Below are 16,497 nucleotides of genomic sequence, written 5' to 3'. Positions count from 1 at the left end.
AACTTAACGATACTTCACCATCTAAGCGTGTTAAGTTTTTAAATAAAGGTTTCATAATCAGTTTAAGACTTTTATTCGAAATACCAATGGTTCTCTCTTGGCTACTTATATAGAAAAACTATTTACAGGACAAACTGACACAACCTACTGTATTCGCTACGAAGACGACTGTTTCTGGATAGTAATGCAAATGTAAAGATTAACTGACAGAGACTCACCGTAAAAGGTGTTACCTATAAACGTACTAAAGTACTCTTAGAACTTCTTTTCTCACGAATACCTGACAAGGATATAATTTTACAAGATGTTCTTACAAATATAAAGCAATACATTTGCTAAAGACGTAACACGACGTAATTACAAGAGGACAGAAGCTATAAATGCAAATAAGAATTACAATTATCGAGAGTTTATTTCTAAGCTGTTTACGTCGCATAAACCAACATCACGTGATCGGAATGTTATCCACAAGCCTTTCTTGCCGTATGTAGACGTAAGATACTTGAATGACCGTAACTTACTCCTTGAACGATTATATGTTCTAAGAGCTTCACAATATGTTGGTCACACAGTTCATGAATGAGGAATTCTAGAAATAGAGAAAGAATTACGACATGGGGGTATTATTCAGTACCGGTAATGGCTCGTCAGGATAAGACCTCGCCTGCAAGGATAAGCATCGCACACGATTTACATAAATCAGCACGCCACACCTACTGTCGCAGACGCGTTATTACACACGGCAAAGATGATCTCTGGCAAGCAGACTTATTAGAAATGAATCCAAATACCTCTAGCAATAATGGGTACATGTATCGACTTACTGTCATCGATGTGTACTCCAAATTTGTTTTCCACAACCGGTGCGTTCTAAGACAGTAGCTCAAATGAAAGACGCATTTGAACATATTGTAGAACAACCGAAACGCTGCCCAAGGCTTATTCCAACCGATCAAGTTAAGGAGTTTTACAACAACGATTTTTCTTCTTGGCTCAAGTTACTTGACATTCATCACTACTCTACGTAGAGCAATATCAAGGCAAGTGTTGTAGAACGCTTTAATCGTGCACACAAAATAATGATGTGGCGAGAATTTACAGCTCAACGTCTTATAGCTAGACTGAACTGCTACCTAGACTCGTGTCTCCCTACAACGATACACCTCATCGCACTGTCGGGACAAATTCACGTCTGTTTGCAAAGAATACAGCACGCATAGATGCTGTTCACCTTGTGATAAAAACAGCTGATCCGCGCCGTCATCGCTTCAAAATGTTCATTCGGTTCGCATCAACAAACATAAGTCTATGTTTAAGAAAGTATACACCCCTAACTGGAGCACAGATAATTTTCAAATCAGGAGTGTTAAGCTCACTAATCCAGTTACATATTTACTTCGCGATTTCAGAGAACAGCCTATTGAAGGAGGATCCTACATCGAAGAACTGCAGGAAACGAAATATCCTACTCACTAATCGAATGTGTTATTCGTCGTTGTGGAAAGAAACTATATGTTAAATGGCTAGGTTTTAATAACAACTTTATTTCATGGAGTAAGAAAGTGATGTACCTTAAGAATTGTGTTGCATATTCTCGAAACTATACCTCTCATTCCTTCTATGTTCTAAGGCAGGATTAAACATGAAAGTCAAAATTATTTCTACTAGATAATTTAGAACATACTGAAGGGTATGATTAATATTAAACAATTAAATCAGCACCTGCAAACAAGTTTTACAATTCGTATTTATTTTTAGAATGTATACATTTTTCAAGTAAATCACTTCTGACCTTTTTTACATATATTATTTTAGTCTTCACTGTTTAATGCCACTATCTAGTAACAGTTTTCCTTTTATTGCACCAGCAACGACAAGTGCTGCTATCTTCTCAGCAACTGAAGCACTAGGTGACGACACACGCTGCAGAGCTTTACGAAACACGTCTTAGTTTAGGATTGTTTTGACGATAAGCAATGTCATGCAGCATATAACCTATTAATACCAGGATCACTACGTGCCAAGCAGAGGCTACTGCGCAAGATGGCGGCTATACACATGCTCTTATGGAGAAAGCTAGCCAAGAGGCTACTGCGCGAGATGGCGTCTATAAATAGGTTCTTATGGAGAAAGCTGGTCAGGGGTGACATAGGATTTAAGGAGACGGCCTACGGGCGATTGCGCAAGATGGCGGCTGCGTACAACTTCCCAGTGCTAGGGCGCCCGAGGTGAGGTGGATGCTATACATTGGTTATAAGAGACCAACTTTAAGGAGATGGACCAGCAGCTAATGGCGATACATTTAATTTATTATTTGAGAAAATCCTATCTCAAAATACCAAAAACCTGATTTTTCAAATTATTATTTAAATTAACAATACACTGCGATTTATTTTGCAATGAGTCAAATTTTTACCTCACGAAAATCAATAAAAATCATTTCTATTAATTAAATATTATTCTAATTAATTACTTATGCTTCAAATTATTTAATTAAATTATTTTGAAGTCCAATATTCAACTCATTAGATCTTTACTCTTGTGTCAATTGACCTAGTGTTGTGCACAACTCACAATAAAGACTTAAAATTCTCGCATTGTAAAGTTAAACATTTTACATTTTGTGAGCTTAGTTCATTGACGCGATCCTTGCTTAAGTATTTTCCCTCAAAGCAAAGATCCTAATCTATCTTATTCCGTCATAAAATTGTTTAAAGATTTATAATTGAGCCAAATATGCTCGCCACAAAACAACAAGAAAATCGAAAACTTTACGCGCACAGCGTACACATATCATGATGAAATATCACCATGAAAATCACATTTACAAAAATATCAGTCATTCATCCATCTCACATTCAAGCTTTTGTCCACAGTCATATTATCACATAGATTTATCGAACCCTATCTCTTGATTTTTAATTTTAAATTTTGTTTGAAATATGAGAGTTTCTCCCGATGACGATATCAGATAAGGGCTACCATTACGATCGTTTGGCGTGTGATTGTAACAGGATTATCACTTTTCCAATGAAATAGATTCCTCAACGTTGTTCCAGGATAATTTTACGGTAGAAATCATCACTAAAAATTCCATAGAATTGCCTACAGTCATAGATAAATAAGCACTCGCGCATACGGTCTATGAGTCACGACTACGTTATTTTTAATCTCCTATTATCTCAAATTATCGATCAATATGTGCTGCATAAGAAGAAATTATGTTCAAAGACACACTCTCTTCCTTAACTGACTCATGTAATGGACACACAAATAAAATCCTATCTTAAGATCCATTTACAAGTCTCAAAAATACCAATAACAGTAAATGCAAAATTTGTGGACATTCAAGCCACGACCAATATTCCAGGCCAACATCTACTTCAATATAGCACACATTAATCACTTATAAGCACAGTAATAATTACACGCATGACCTTTAAACATTCTATTAGACCGTAATAATGTCTATTATTATTATTATTATTATTATTATTATTATTATTATTATTATTATTATTATTATTATTATTATTATTATTATTATTATTATTATTATTATTATACGCGCGCGGTCGCGTCATCGTAGGCTATGGTTTAATGAAATCATAGATGACTCTATCCTATCTCGAATCTATGATAAACCACAAAAGCATCAAGGGAAAGTCCTAAATTCACAGAACACATCGATATTCTGTCCCAAATAATTTAAAAATTATTCCATCATTATTTTATAAATTAATAAATGTTATCGCGTGGGTCAAATATTTTTAACACTTTCCTCGACTTATCATGGGCCAGTGAGAACATATCACGAAGCACTCACTCAAATAGACCAAATTATAGGTCCCAAATACACTCTCACACACATCAAATCTACCAACACCAGTGAAAGAAGAGTGAAATTCCTAACTAAAAAGACTATCAGAAATGATCTCAAATATTCAAGCAAGGACTACGTTTACATAATTATTACAACAGAAAATAGAGAAAAATATAATTTAAAATCTTAGCTGTAGTAGACTTGGCTTCTGGACTCGGTTGATGATCAGTGAATATTTAACCAAACTCCATCTCCGACATTATTCTCCACTGGGCTGAATTATGCCTCCCATTTTAGTTACACATGGCTGCAGCATGCGAGGACATAGGACAATTACAAACTCCGTCGTAATGTTGAAGTTCCATTCTTCCAAAATAGTTGAGGACTGCTAGTGATTTTCCGTCTTCTGGTGAAAGCTGAAACTAAAAAGTTTAGTAATAGTTCCCATCACACACTCGATTCTCCAAGCTGGCACACTTTTTACGTACTTTAAAATTTCCTCAGATTTATAAAATTAAGGAAATCTGAACTTCTGCGTTTCCAATATTTCCGTATCTCAAAATTTCCTCAGAAGCAGAAAAAATATCATCTTTCATCAAATGAATGTTTGTAATGTTCAACGTCGTATATGCCGTCTCCAATTACACATGTGCTCCTACAACACGATGACTTGTACTTGTACGAAGCAATTATTCACGTCGACAACTGAAGACACAAAAGAGCAAAAGAGCAAGATTCCCCCAGATACATGGGTATTTATTTCTTCAAGACGTAGGTGTATTTGTTAGTTGAATTTTATTGCCTGAGATTTAGCGATCGGGCTGACCTTGCGATCCAATTGATTAAATATCATGACGTCAAAATCTCAAAGTATTGATCGCTTTAGGTCTGGTAGAGTTCGTGTCCACGTGCTACTCATCTGGTGTCTTCAACAAGGCACAAAAAAACCAGACTCGCTTACACGGCGGGGGAAAACCTGTTCCGCTGCGGGCTAGCAGAGACAGTGCAGAGTTGAACTCTCCTTCCTGGATGATAATTTTATGCATTGTTCCACCCCAGTAATAAAATATTCTTTCCATTCAAACCAATAACCAATTTTCAAGGGTGCAACTTGTAACTTATGACCTATTGGTTTTACCAGCCTAACATTCTTGGACTGAGGTAAGGGCTACCATGCAAGATGGTTGCTATACTGCATTCGTGTAGATATTAACTAGAGCGTCGCCTCAGGGGCTCACAACTTGTAACTTATAATCTATTAGTTTGATCAGCCTGAAATTCGAGAAGTGATGCAAGGGTACTATGCAAGATAACTGCTATACTCTATAACTAGAGGGCTGCCTCAGAGTCTCACAACTTGTTATTTATAACCTATTAGTTTGATCGTCCTGACATTCGAGAACTGAGGCAAGGGCTGTTAGGCAAGATAGCTGATATACTCTATTCGTATAAACCTAACTAGAGGGCTGCCTCAGAGTCTCACAACTTGTTCTTTATAACCTATTAGTTTGATCGTCCTGACATTCGAGAACTGAGGCAAGGGCTGTTAGGCAAGATAGCTGATATACTCTATTGGTATAGACCTAACTAGAGAGCTGCTTTAGGGTCTCACAAATTGTAACTTATGACCCATTAGTTTTAACACACAGGGGCAGACGCTACTAGGCAAATAGCCGCTGCACATTGGTTATATTAGACTAACTTTAAGGTGCTGGGCTCTCGCTCATCCTTCCTAACTTTAGTGTAGCAGTGGAGCTAGTGGTGGTGCATATTCTTTATGGCACTAACTTGGGGAGAGCTGTGCTGGAGCTTTTCGAGTACTCGGCTAATACAGGGCGGTTTCATCCTCCTAAGCGGATACCCATCCGAACATCAGTCTAGCGCAGTGGCTCTTGCGTACCCGTAGGCACCCATGGGACTAATCCTGGAGGTAGAGCTCCACCAAGGCTCTCGAGGAAGTATAGTCGCTTAAAGCTAAAAGCATAATCAGAATTATGAGATGTAGATAAAGAGAAAATGTTGTGATAACCTAAATTTGTTGGAAGGGATGAAATTTATTCAGGTGTGGAATTGGAAAGTGCTGAAACGAACAATTCCGTGCTGCACACATGATACGGAATGGAACCCAGGGATCACGTCTTATCAGAAGGGCAGAAGGACAAAAGAACACTTCTTCCTCCTCACCGCGCCCTCCTCCTAGGAATAAAGGGCTAAAGGGGTAATGGGATAAGGGATAAAAGACTAAAAGGCAAAAGGGTTAAAGAGCTAATGGGCTAAAGGGTAAAAGGGAAAAATGGCTTACATTTTTGTAGTATTTGAGGTGCCTGTCCTATCTTTATCCGGGCTTGAGACCAAGAATATGTTAGGTGATGTCAGCAAGCGGAAAACATTAGTTCAAGTTATGTGAAAAATTTCAAAAACTTATCAAACTCCAGATTAATTTGGGGCATGGAAAGGGTTATGTGTTCTGCTAGAAAACAGTATGTGAAAAGTAAATCTAAAGAGAACTTAGTGTAAATTGTGTAGAAAAATTGAAGCCTGAACTCATTCTGAAATGTGGATTCCAGAAGGAAAACAGTGTTGCAGCACAGTGTAAGTTTAAAGGTAACTGTTATCTTCGGGACATTGAACTGAGTCTACTATTAACTTGGTGTTGCATTATGAACAATGCCTTCACTTCTGCATACAATGGGTATCTGAAGTTGGACTCGGTACCGCTGATTGCTATTTATTGTGGACTAAAAGGCAAAAAATTAGCTTAATTTTAAACACTGACTACCACAAAGGGGTGACGTATGGAAATATGAAAAGCTTAAGGGGGAGGCTGAAAGCGAGAAACCAATTATTCTAGAAATTAAACTGTGTTTTTTGGATTGGTGATCGTGATTTTATGCAAATCTCGAGGATGATCTGTAATTTACTTTATCTGTTAATTCCCCTTTGAGTTTATGAATTATATTTTTCTTGGTTAAAAGGAATTTTTTGTCGTGTTCCTGCTCAAAATTATTTGACACACTGATCCATTGGCTGGTTGTTGTTTTCTACCACCTGGAGGTAAGTTTTAATCTGTTTTGTTCTGAGTGTATAGTGGTGTGTGACGCTTCCTGATTTGTTTCTCTTACACTGGGCCTTTTAGCTATGGGTGGTGCAGCCGGGTTGGTACGGGTTTCCTAGCAGGTGGGGCAGTCACAAATAGACGAAGAAGGCTTAATTTGATTGGTATTGAAGCTCCCTTAATTCTAGCCCAATCACTCAATAGACAGACATTCATGAAGTCTTGACACAGTCTCATATCCTCAACGGTGGAATTCTTACAGCAATCACAAATGGACGGAACCATCAATGAAAGGAGACCTCAATAAAGAATTTCGCCATAAAGAGAACATCAGAGAAGGCTTCTGGCAACGCTGGAAGAAGGAATATCTTCTGTTGTTGAGAAATTACAACGAGATCAAGCGACAACAAGTACTACACAAGCCCGGAGTCGGAGACATCTTACTTCTACCAGTAGATGTTAGACCCAGACACGGGTAGAAAAAGAACGGAGGGTACGATACAACAAGATCAGACCTATCATTCTCGGCCGACCTGATGGAACCAAGATCGGCCATCCTATTCAGCTGGTGACCCCGCTGGATATTGACAAGCATGGGGAGGATGTCACGGATTGATAAGTCATTGGTGTTACTGTACTGTGGACTGAGTATCGATATTACTGTTTGGTGTATGTGTGTGTTCTTTGTATTGTGTTTCTTGGGCTAGATACAAGATGGAGTCGGAGTTGTAGAGTTACGTGTATTGTTGTCATTTAACGGCCCCACGTGAGCTAGTCTATTAGCTTGGCCGACCAGGTAAGTTGGCGTGCACTCCAGACGTCTTGGGCCGCGCCAGCTTTGACTAATACGAGAAGGTACCATGGCACGTGTTAAGTCTTCCGCCCAGGTAGACCAGGCAGCCAGGTAAGCTCTCCCACCCACTAATTCTTCCCTCCACAGGGTTACACACCAGGGCGGGGCGTATAGTTCGCGTATCGGGTTATTTTCTCTTCGTTTTATTAAATTGTCCGTTTACCAGAATACGAATAAATTACGGAAGTGTTACTATTACTACACATAAATTATCATTCTTAACTTGTGTCACGTGCAGTCTTCATCAGTTCCAAAGTACGCCTTGCTAACAGTAACAGAACGAAGGTATCTGACACATTAGGTTCACGCTCAGAGTAATTATAGGGCCACCACCTCAGAATAGATTCTCCAAGTTCTGTTTTGCTGCCCGATAGGAACCGGCAATATATATTAGCCGAATGAGAGAACGTACTTCGAATTCATTTGTCTTCCTGCACTTGCTCTTCTTGGTGTAATTTGACTGAATGTTATCAATGTAAATATTTGTCCACTCGGTTACACAACGAATTATAAGATCACTTAAGAGTACAACAAAACATTCAAGTGCAGTAGCACAATTCTTTACCACTAGTTTTATACCTGGTAGATGAGTTATTAAGTTTTGTTTCCGGGTGCGGTCATTACCAGCAGCTGCACTTCTTCGCCATTAAGTTTTCTTGTCCTTCCCTAGCATGCACTTTGGTGTTCTTGTAGTTGATGGCGATAGTATGGAACCCGGAGTTGTCCGTAAATTGATGTCATCAGGGCCCTCAGAACTTTCAGAAGTGTGGTCACTAAATATACCGTTGGCAGTTTCACAATCATCAGATTCCATTACCTCATCAGAATCGTCTTCTGAAACTTCATCTGAAAGCTTCCTGATCCGTCCCTGCACTTCATCTAAAGAGGTATTTATTTCACACAATCCTAACACCACACCAGAAGCGACAGCTCAATTTGTGAAGTAGAAACCAACTAGACACGATATGTAACGTAACTGGGTACGCGGGGTGCTGACGACACCCCAGCCTATAAATGCCATTTTCGGCAATAATAGACACAAATTCAAACAATGCAAATGACGTTATACACTGAAGGAAATTGAAATTGCTACACCCAGAAGGAGTGGCGTTACATCGCTGCAATTGAACATGCAGGACGAGTGTTCGGTTGTGATCCGATGATTACATTTTCATGTCCCTCTGACCGCAATTTCGGACAACAATCAATACAGGATGTGACCACAACGTGCCGCAATACATTGATGAATTCGTCGGGGCATGGAATCAATGAGGCTCTGGATCGCTTCCTTAGGAATTGTGGCCCATGCTTGCTGCACTGCATGGGTCAGTTGTTCCAAAGTTGTGGGTGGCTGAGGACGGTTGTCCAGTTGTCGACCCATCATGTCCCACACGTGCTCAATAGGACTGAGGTCCGGGGATCTGGCGGGCCATTGTAAGGTTGTGATGTCGTGGAGAACTTCTCTGGAGATGCGTGCAGTGTGAACCCGGGCATAGTCCTGCTGAAATATCCCATTAGCAAGGTTCGCCATCATAGGGACAACCACTGGATTGAGTACCCTATCAACGTACTGTAGAGCAGTCATAGTGCCCTCAACAAGCACTAATTGTGATTTCACATTAAAGTCAATAGCTCCCCAGACCATAATGCTTGGTGTTGGCCCTGTGTGCCTCTCGACAATAAGCTCTGGGCGGCCCCTCTCCACGGTACATCGGCGCACACGATTCCGGTGATCACAGCGGGCAAGACAGAAACGCGATTCATCACTAAAGACGACCCTATGCCATTCGTCAACCACCGTCGATCTTTCTCGACACCAGGTCAGACTTACACGTCGCTGTTGTGGGGTCAATGGAACACCTTCTGCAGGGACACGGGCTCGTAAGCCAGCTGCACGCAGGCGATTACCAACTGTTTGTTGTGTAATGTGGGGTGCCACAGCTGCTCGAATTTGCTCTGCTGTTGCATTGGGTTCCATCCGGGCCATCCGAATGATGCGGCGATCCTCTCTCACAGTTGTCTGTCGCGCTGGGCCTGTGCCAGGTCTACGAGTGTGGGTACCATCATTTGACCACTGCTGCCATACACGTTGTACGGTACATTCCTGTCGGCCAACACATGCAGCGACAGTCCTCTCAAACGGCGACAGTTGCTGATAGCGTGCTCTTCTCTGTTGTCGAGGGATGTTTGACGGGGAACACTTCACTGCAAAGACTGCAAGTGAATTACGCTACACCAGAGTCCGTATAATGGAGTTGATTCTTCCGCGACCAATCACGTGGGGAGACTTGTAGCAACAATACAATGGGTCTGAAACTTTGATCGTTTACATACCTGCATGCCATCGTTCCATATCTTGAAAATCAAAACAAAGGTCCAATGCCTTCATGGTGGTGCAATTTCCATTTTCTTAAGTGTATTAAGTACTGATTTCCTCAACAGTCAGTCAGAAAAACAAGTGAATATTTCACGTAGTGTGTTCTCAGTACCCCTCACACCAAGTTAAAGGTTAAACATGCCTCCCTCCAATACTTACCAGAAGTCGGCGCCTCTGACAGGGGAGTAGGCGGCCATCGTTCTATGCTGTCCGGAGCCTTGTGGGGGATGGGAAGAGAAGGGCAAGGGAGAGGGAGGGAAGCGGCTGTGGTCTTGAGACGGAAAACCACTTCGAGGAAGGATGAGGTGGGAATCGAAACCTCTCCTCAGATGATCTCCTGAGGCTGAGTGGATCCTGTTCCAGTTCTCGTACCAATTTTCAAATTTCGTGGAAGTGCAATATTCGAGGTGAAATAATTTAGAGGTGTACTGTAAGTAGTATGGAAATGGATGTTCTACATCACTGGCGTCAGCATTTTTCTGCTGAGTCAACACCCGAGGTCATTGACACCTATGACGCCATGACCACGTGACCTTCTTTGTAAACAAAACCACGTGCTTTTGACAGCTGTCAAGTCCCTTACCCCAATTTTTGGAGAAGAGAACGTCGCTAACCTCACTGCTGCTATCTTGACTGGTCATATCCTTACTTCCGTGTGAACAATTCTACTTGGCTAACATCACTGCTGCCATGTTAAGTACGTGGGCGTAGAATCTAAACAACCGTCAAGATGACAGCTGCCATCTTGCCAGGTCCTAACCACGTGCACCTGTTTGGTGCAGATTTTGAACAAGTGAACGTGGCTAATCTCAATGCTGCCACCTTGACACACCCTAACCCCACTGCTGCCATCTTAACTACGTGGGGCGCGGAATTTAAAGAGCTGTCAAGATGACAGCTGTAATCTTGACAGTTCCTATCCACGTGCATTTGTTTGGTGCGCATTTTGAACAAGTGAACGTCGCTAACCGCAATGCTGCCATCTTGACAGTTCCTAATCTCACTGCCGCCATTTTAACCATTTGGGCGCGGAATTTGGATAAGTAACAGCTGTTAAGACGCCACCTGCCACCTTGACATGTCCTAACCGCGTGCAATTATTTGATGCGTATTTTGAACAAGTGCCCTTAGCGACATCCCACTTCTCCGACACTATCTCAGAGGGGGACTAACCTCAGAGGATTATAGTTTTAAGGCTAGCTGCCCTTCTCTTTATACACCCTTCCCGACACCATCTTGGAGGGGGCGTAAGAGGTCAGGTAATGGCATTATGTCTCCACCCGACAGTAACGAACAAGGCTAAACATGTATAACAATGACGACGTGATCATATGCTTAAGGCTTTACGTCCCCATCTGACTGAGTGTCTGCGACGGGACTGAGCACGTGCGATACTAACATAGTTATGCATGTCTAGACTTGTTCGTTATCATGGCCACTCTCTAGTAAACTCAAGCTTTTATAGATAGTATCAGTGTGAATATTTTCGATATGTGTAAGGGGGCAAAGGGAATGCAATAAGTAGAACATTTTGAATATAATGGATTATTTATATTATAATTAATTACGAAATTAAACAAATTACCACCGGTTATACAACAGTCTTGGTTATGCTCTCGACTAGTTTGCTGTACTCCTTAGCAGCTTTCTAAATTTGTATTCCCCCTGCAACATTCAAGTTAAACAAAACATTTATTGTTGATTGAATTAAGTATTTAAAATATATTATACTATGTATGTTATGCTTTACACAGAAGTTAATGCCGTTCTTACCACGTTGTTATTCATATGTTATATTCCTTTCTAAATCATTATCAGTTACTGTAATGGACGGAAAAAGTTCATCCATACACTGTGTACAGTTTGCAATCTTCCGATTAGGTCTATCCCAATCATCATCACAATTTTAACTCGATGCTTGTAGTGACGATGACAGAGTCTGCATAAATCTACATCGATTGACATCTTACTGTTGAGAGGAAGGATGTCCCAAAAAGCATTTACGAAAGGAGCAGGTTACGTAGATAAAAATCCTGGTTGTAAACATTGAATCAGATGTATCGGCATCTGATATAAGGTTCCATATATATGGAACATTTTAATAGCCTCACTTACCTGTGTGAGATAAATAAGGTGTCACATATTGGCATGTGAACAACATGGTCATTCACAGTTTTGTTTGTTATCAAGACGATTGTCTGTACCAGTGTAGTCTTTTTCTTCATTCTGTTCCATAGCGTACGATGTAGAAGCACACACTAATATTCATGATTAAGAGTTACCTTTATTTATAGTCTTATAAAAATATTCGTTTTCAGATGGTAAGTAATATCACTCATATGAATAATAAAACAATAGGCTGTTGTGTTAGCAGGAATATTTTCAGAAGTTTCAAATTCTAAATGAATGTCGACAGGTGATTCTTTATGGATTCTTCATGATAAGAGCAGTCTATAACTACAATCGGTGCTTTATTTTTAACTACTTAACCGGGCGTGACGAGTTAATTCGTCTACCAATAGTTGTTACTGAATCGTGTAATGACGAGTTAACTCGTCTAGAATGTTCGAAATTGTTATCTTCATGGCGGAAGGTGTTATCTCGTCTCTTATTGTTGTTGAATGTAGTTCTATGACCGCTTTATGTTGCAGACTTGCTGCGCCACAGTCTGCGCCAATATTTCATTTTAATTTCTTCCATACATAATGGATAAACCGTTTGGATGATAATCTATTCTTCATCTCATTGACTCAGAAGCCCAATTAGATGACAACTTTTTGGATAGGAATGATAGATCAAGTGGTAATAGTGACACTGAATTTTCTTCTGAAAATGAAGAAGGGGGAGAAGATATTAGCTTGCCTACAACAAGTGATGCAGCCACTTCGCAGTGGAATAGCCACGGTAATCCTCATGCTCCATTTACGTTTGTGTCGGCTAGTAAAATGAATACTGAAGCAGTTGCAGGAAGTTGAATCAAATAATGAATTATGGTTTCAATGAATAAATATAAATCAAATGAAACCAATTTCCCCTTTGTGAAAATCAAATGATCATATACATGTCTCGCTGTCATGGTCACCCGTCAACGGCCTCTAACTTCAGATGACCACCAGCCGTAAGACATAGCTAGCACGATTGGTAGGTAGCAATACCTCACATCACAGCCTGCAAGTGTGACACTTCCGTCACTCCTTCTGTGACACTAACTTCCGTAAAGCAAATTTTCATATTACCACCAGCCATAAGACATATTTATGTCAAAACAACCAGGCTAGATAACTCGTCTTCCGTGAACGAATGCACACGCAATGTGCGGGAGGGGTTCCTTCATCATTCGCGGAAGCACATAATGGGTGGTACGAGTTCCTTCCTCATTCGCGGAAGCACATAATGCGCGTGAAGAATTAACTCATTTTCAGTCAAAATATGTTCCACGCTACGACTGTACATTTCTCAGTGGGAACTCCCTGCTTAAAAGGTTAAATCCTTTAGGTGAAAATAGCGCGCAATCTTCTTTCTCATAATACGATGATTGGAATTTACAAAACATATCATGGAGCAACCCAAATTTATTTTTCTCAAAATTAATGTCTATGTTTTCGTATGAATACGTAATTCCATTGAGATATAGTCTAATATTTCTTAATTTACAGTGATCAAACTGTGAACTGTCTTTTTCATGGTTGAATTTACGATGGACCTGAAATCCACAAACAAGATACAAAGGCTTTTCAGTAATACGTGGTATTTTGACAGCCCAACTATGCTTGTTTATAGTGGGTAACACCGGATATTCAAGGAGCTCACAACTTCGAAAACGAATGGGCAATGGTGTATTATTTTCTAACATCTTCAGCAATCGAAGTTTTCTCGATCAGATAAGGTGAAATGTAATTTTCGAGTCTACTCGTATTTCTGCTGCTCTACGGGAATTGTAATGACTTCGATCTCGGATCAGAATTAGCTCTTCATTTGCGTTGATTATAAATAGTCTAAAGACTTCTGCGAAGCCAATAATATGTTTCAATGATAACATACCTGCAAAAGGTCCGTCCTCATTAATCATGCAGTTGTTAGTAGCTTTTGGAAGCCATCCTGCCATCCATAAAAAATACTTTCTTCGCCACTAAAAGGAGGGCGGAGTTTCATTACACTTGTAAAACTAACATTCTTCGATCAATCTATTTCCACATTATTTACTTCATATCGCGCTTCAGAAAGGAGAAAAGGTAGGCCATGGTTGTTTAGTTGATATGTGCTTGGTCCACTTCCATCTGACTTACCTAGTCGTCCTTCAATATGGAGGTAGCTTTCGTGTGGTAGTGTGTATACATCTTGCTCATTAATGATAAAGCGAATTTTATCATTGCTATTCAGTCCAAACCTAAAAGTTTATAAGAAAGAAGCTCACTTCGTACTACACCTTCATGAGTTTCTGCTGTGTTTATAATGTGTAGCATGTATTCCATTATGTAGTAGTAGCGTATAACATGGAGTATCTGCTTATGGTTATCTCTTAACTCGTTAAGTCTTCGCAAGCATGTAGTATTTCTTGTTCTATAGATTTTTTCAACGGGTTCAAGGTGAATTTTGTAAGCTACGTAGGTGTGCCGATCTAAATTAATAAGCTGATTATATTTATTCACAAGTCCAAGAGTGATGTTACTAATGTGTTTTGCAGACACAGGATGATAAAGAACAACTGACGGTTTTTCACGAATAGTATAACCACTTTCCTCTGTAACAATAAAGTCGTGCAAGCCGTGTGAACGTTGTTGATTACTATTCAAGCCTATAAAAATATTACCAGTAATGTTTGTATTATGATCATCGAAGCATCAGACTCGTCACGTACGTTCGGTATGAGCTCCCTTGGTGGAAATCCAAGCAATGGTCCTATCGAATCAGGGTGTGATTTGAAGCCAATTTAAATGATGACTCAATAACACATTTATGTGGGATGTTGCTTAGAGTACTTGAGAATTTGTAATTATTATTTCTAAAACTCTCTTCAGTAAACTGTTCAATTAACGCACTTTCAATGTAGTCATGAATATCGTCTACTGAATACCTGCATGATGGTAGCGTTAGCACATACTCATCGTAATAGAACTTGCTTACACCATCACGCACATTATACATTTTAGTATAGCTTTCAAACGACACAAGTCGAAGACTATCCAGCTGATAACCGAGTTCAATTGGTGGACTGAAGAAGACAGTTGTTTCAGATCCTTCTCCGAGTACATCGAACGTTCTTTCATCGTTAGTCGTTACGTGCACACTAATGCTCTTTCTCTACTGTCTGGGTATGATATAAGAACATAAGACATAATCGTCCACACTCGTGTATTGAAGTTTTTCACAATGTCTACACTGCTTCCGAAATAACGTATGAGCTCAAATGGAGGAGGTATGTCTCCATAGCTATCGGAATACCATACTTTAGATTCACGTTTTATCAAGGCAAAGTATTGAGTTCCAGGCTCAAGACTGTAGTTGATCTCGCATATACACACCTCGAAAATAATAAAATCCATTTCGTTTAGCAAACGTAAATGCTTCTTAGTGGGTTAGAGCTCGATGTGGCAGTGCATTCAGTAGACGTTTTTGGAGATGTGTAGATGCCAAACACTTTTCTTGTATGGCGCTAGCATAATGTGTACGCCTTTGTCCCGTAATGCAATTGCCTCCATTGTCTTGTTATGACATTCACCCACTTTCAACTGTTGCTTCGCTCATTCTACTGCCTTAGCTGTTCTTGTTACAGCACTAACACCACCCGGCAAAGACCCTAAAGCTGCTAGTCCAGCAAACAGCTCAGGAAGAAATCCTCCTCGTTTTGGTGCACGTTTACAAAACACTGCTCTGCACTTTAGAGAAATTTCCGCTTTTGCTGCGCGAAGTGCTTTAGTAATAGCTAAATGCGGATTGTACCTGCCTCGAGTAGCAGTTCGTGCAGCCTTTACAATATCTTTCTATCCAACTGTTTTAGTTTTCTATTTCATTTTGTTTGGATATCGTTGTTCAACCATTCTGTACACGACTTTACACATGAAGAGCAAATTATGAATTGACAGTTGCTCTTTCTTGATATATACATTACTATTGCCTACTTTATTATTCAGTTACCATGAAGATTATAAAGCAACAAGACACACTACCTGCTAGTGACATTAAGCCACATCCTTACCTAGTTCTAGTACAACTACAAGAAGACGCCATGGAACGCTGTTTCCTTTTACTGTTTGATGTCTTATATCAAGCTTATCGGGATGTGTAAAGACAAATTTTTCACTTCCACTCATTACCTCTTTAAATGGCACATGCTTCGAGAATATTTATGTCTTCGCGAAGTCACTCTATCAATCGCTATATACTATTCT

This window comes from Anabrus simplex, chromosome 10 (genome assembly GCF_040414725.1).
Source record: "Anabrus simplex isolate iqAnaSimp1 chromosome 10, ASM4041472v1, whole genome shotgun sequence".
Lineage (NCBI taxonomy): Eukaryota > Metazoa > Arthropoda > Insecta > Orthoptera > Tettigoniidae > Anabrus > Anabrus simplex.
This window is presented reverse-complemented; position numbering follows the sequence as displayed.